We start from the raw sequence: 4,273 nt of genomic DNA, 5'->3' as shown, positions 1-4,273 counted from the left end.
GTTTGGAAGACGAGGGTGGTCATTAGCTTCCCGCCTTGCTGCGGAGGGCTGCTCGGCCCCCATCATCCGGCTGAGGTCGCCTGTGTGGGCATCTCCGCACTGGGCTGCAGGGCGGTCTTAGGCACGGGGCACTCAGCAACCGCCTGTGCACAGTGAGGTCAGAGCCAGCCGGCCTGCCGGTCACTGCTTACAAAGTACATTAAGTTCTCAGGGAGGCCTTGGCCCCTGGACCACTGTGAAGACGGCCTGGCCTTCTGCCTCCTCCCCAGGGAAGGGGCTGTGGGGGCCGAGAGGTATGGGTGCTAGGGGGTGCTCCTCTGGCCCCCGGCCTCACCAGGGGTCAACAGCCCCCAGGACAGGGCTGGTGCAGGAACCCACGTGGGCACAGTCGGAGGGGCCATGGCCTGTGACATTAGAGCATCCTGCCCCCCCCTCCATCCGTGGGGTCTTGGACAACGGCCCCTCCCCCAGAATCCACCCACAGTTCCAGCAATGTGCCATGAAATGTCACCTCTAACCTGCTCTCTGATCCAGGACACGGCCTTGTTCCCAGAGGGGCTGGCAGATCACTCGTCCTGCTGAGGTGACAGCAGATCATACTAGGACACAGGCTCAGGGCTTGAGGCCCCTCGCCCCAGTGACACAGCCAGCAAGTGGCAGGGGCCACATTTAAACCCAAGTGCATTTGTCTGCTATCCCGCTGTAACTGACGACCACAAACGTGGCTGAAAACAACACAATTTTCTTACAGTTTGGAGGCCGGAGACCACGGCGAGCCCTAAGGACTAAATTCGAGGCGTCAGCAGGGCTGCGCTCCCTCCAAGGGGGCTGGGGGTCGGCCCTTCCCGTCGTCCCTGTCCCGGCGCCCCTCTGCCTTCTCTCCTGTGGTAGCTGCCCCCATTCCCCCACATGGGCGGGCGCCTGTGAGGACACTGGCCACCTGGGTGAGCTCTCACCTCCCGGTCACTGACCTCATCGCAGCCGCAGAGACCCGCGGGCCTCAGGGTCCGGATGCGGACGTTTCTGGGGGCTGTCACTCGGGCCCCGTGCCAGGCCTGCCACGACGGCCTGTCTGCAGCCGGGTCCCGCTCACTCTTTTATTCACCACTAACGTAATAACCCTGTTGGTAGAGAAAGCCCATCAACCAAAGGAAAGCACAGACTTCACGGGAAGAGATACACGTGTAATGCGCTTGTCGAAGGCTCGCTGTCTCCGATACATAAAACGGGTCAGCTGTCCGCACTGCTGGCTGGGGCTTGGCGGTGGGCTGGGCGGGGGGTTCCACATGGATTAAGGATGAGAACGGAAGACGTCTTCCCTGCCACGTTCGACTCTGAAGGGAAGCTGGGTGATGAGCATAAAGGACCGCAAGATGCTTGGCGGGGGGGCGGGGAGGTGGGCAGGTCCAGAATCATCTCACCAGCAAAGATGTGGGGACCCTGTGGTCAAAGCGTGGAGGCCAAGGTGCCAGCCACCCCAGCTTTGGAACCCCGATGGCCTCAGCCAAGTTGGGACTGAGTCGGCCGCAGGCTGTGGCGGTCGGTCCCTTTGCAGGCCTCCGGGCCAGGACGTTTTGGGGGGGCCTCCGGGGAGAAGGACTAGCGGGTCAGAAGATGTCTCATTACCGGCGTCGAGCCACCCAAGGCTAAGGCGTCAGGCCCCAGACAGGGAAGGAGGCAACACTGCCTCGAAAAAGCTGCCGTCACCAGGACGACGGGACACGGGGGCGGAGCAGGCCAGCCTTGCAAGGCTGAGGGTGTCTTCGTGGTTCTGTGCAGGTCTGGGGGCATCTGACGTGGCCTCCTGGGGCAGGTGGCCTGGAGAGGATGAGGTCACACAAAGGCCCCGCCCCCACACAGGCAAGAGTCGTCATCGGGCTTTGCGTAGTGGTGGGATGCTGGGCTCTCCAGTTTGTGCAGTGGGGGCTCAGGTGGACCCAAATGCAAATGCCTACAGTTGTCACCGAGTGTAGAAACACCTTTGCTGCCCAGCGCACAGGCCAGTGGACCGAATGCAGTCACCCCGTGCTGCAGAGAGCACCCGGCAGCTCTCGGCCAGGCAGAAACCCGCCCGTGCCCCCAGGGCCTCTGTGCTGTGAGCTTCCAGGGCTTTCCCTGCGGAGGGACGGGGCTCAGAGTGTAGTTCTGGGCTCTCAAAGGCTGGTTTTCCCACACAAGGAACAAGCCAGGCATCTCCAGGGCACTTCCAGAGTCGCTGGAGCTGAGTCACCTCGCACTCCCGGTTCTCCCATGGGTGCAAGGCACGCATCGCCCCGGGAGTCGGCGTGGATTAAACAGTGAGCCCAGCCACTGGCACAAGCAGTGGACTGGGGATGTCATCACGATCAGCTGCCGGAATCTGCGCAGGAAGGAGTCAGGACGGGAGGCGAAAGCGACCCCTGACCTGCTCTAACTGTCTAACCGCGACGTGGTGGCCGGCGGTGACAGCGCAAGCCCGCCCCACGTCCCACGGACGCAAAGCTGCATCAGAGGAGGCGTGGGGTCGCCAGCCAGCTGGCCACCTGCCCTCGCCGGCAGTGAGGGCCGCGTGTGTTGAGGGCGCCGGGCGGACAGTTCGCTGTGAGCCTCGCACACGGCACCCCAGCCCCCTCTAAGGGAGCAGGTCCAGAGGGCGGGTCGCACAGGTGGCAGGTGTGAGACCCAGAAGCGGGCCCCTGGCTGCCACGGGGGTGTCTGCGTCTTGCGGAGTTCTCGAGCGGCGAAGGAAAGAAAAGGAAAAACGAATTCTGATTTGAGTCGAAACAACTGAAAACTGGGCAGTAAATATGACACAGCGGTCCTTAGACCCTGGGGAAGAGCAGAGGACAGGGACCGTGGGGAGCCCGTCCGTGGTCCTAGCCCGCCGCCAGCAATGCCGATGACTTGGATGACGTGAGAAACGGAATTTACCAAAATGGACAGAAGAAAAAGCCAGAAGATCTGAATAGCCCTCTACCTGTTAAAAACAATAAATTCTTAATTTTAAAATGGTCCGACAAACAAAATGCCAGATCCAGATAGAGTGACTAGTGAATTCTCTTGGTGTCTTAAAGAAATAATACCCATGCCGTGCAGAATGAGAGATCATCTCACAGCTCACCTGAGGAGGCCAGTATAACCCTTGGCAAGGGCGTTATAATATAAGAAAATCGCGCTGTGATATCGGATACAAAATATCATCAGTGATATTAGCGAATGGACCCCGACGATATTCCCAAAGGCATCAGGACATAGCGGGGTTTGTCCTGGGATCGCAGTCATGTTAATGTCCGCAAACCGAGCGATGTAATTCATCGCATTAGCCCAACGAAGAAGATAAGCCATTTCATCACGGACGGAGAAAAAGGATTAGACAAAACACCCACCCGTTCATGATAAAGACCCAGCAAACTGGGCCTCGAACAGAACTTTCTCCGCCCGATAAAAGATACCCACGAGAAACCAGCTAGCGTCACAGTTGCCGGCGAGGCACCGCGCCTCGGTGAGCTAAGGGACAAGGCAAGAATGGCCACGGTCACGTCTTCTATTCATCATTACACTGGAGACTAGAGATTCAAAGAAGGCAAGAGAAAAGAAAGACTTACAGATCGCAAAAAATTAAGTAAATTGGAAATTCTCAAGATGGTTGGGCAGAAAAATGCCGTCGCAGCAGCCCAGCTGCCCTCTTTGGAACGCCTGCCTGCCAGGTGGCCCTGAGTGGCATCTGGGGACCAGATTGGGCCGGGGGCCCTGGCAGTCTAACGGGCGAGCATGGCCGTGCTGAAACGGTTTATACAAATAACATGGTTTTTGCCGGACACCTGCTCTCCCGGAGTCGGGAACGCTGTGCCTGTGACCCAGGCCGTGTGTGACCAACTTCAGCAAAACCCTGGGTGCGGGGTCTCTGACGAGCTCCCCTGGGCGGCCCCTTCGCACACGCCGTCAAGACACTACTGGCAGATGCCCGTGGGACTCCACCGGAAGCTAACGCCGGGTCCCCCCAGACGGCCCCCCACGCACCTGTTCCTTTGGCTGGTTTTGATTCATGTCCTTTCACTATAATATGCAGATCTCATAAGTCTCCCCCCCGCCCCATGAGTCATCAAACCTGAGGTGGCCTTGGGGACCCCCGACACACTTGTGTATATAGAAAATGCAAAGGCGTCTATAAAGCAGCTGCTAGAACTTCAGTGAATTCAGCAAGATTGCAGGACACCAGGCCAAAGCGTGCAAAGCCATATTTTATTTCTATCCTAGCACGAAAAACATATATTAATTGGAAAATGAAGATTTT

The sequence above is a fragment of the Pteropus vampyrus genome, unplaced genomic scaffold (assembly GCF_000151845.1).
Source record: "Pteropus vampyrus isolate Shadow unplaced genomic scaffold, Pvam_2.0 Scaffold187, whole genome shotgun sequence".
Lineage (NCBI taxonomy): Eukaryota > Metazoa > Chordata > Mammalia > Chiroptera > Pteropodidae > Pteropus > Pteropus vampyrus.
Note: the sequence above shows the minus strand (reverse complement) of the source record.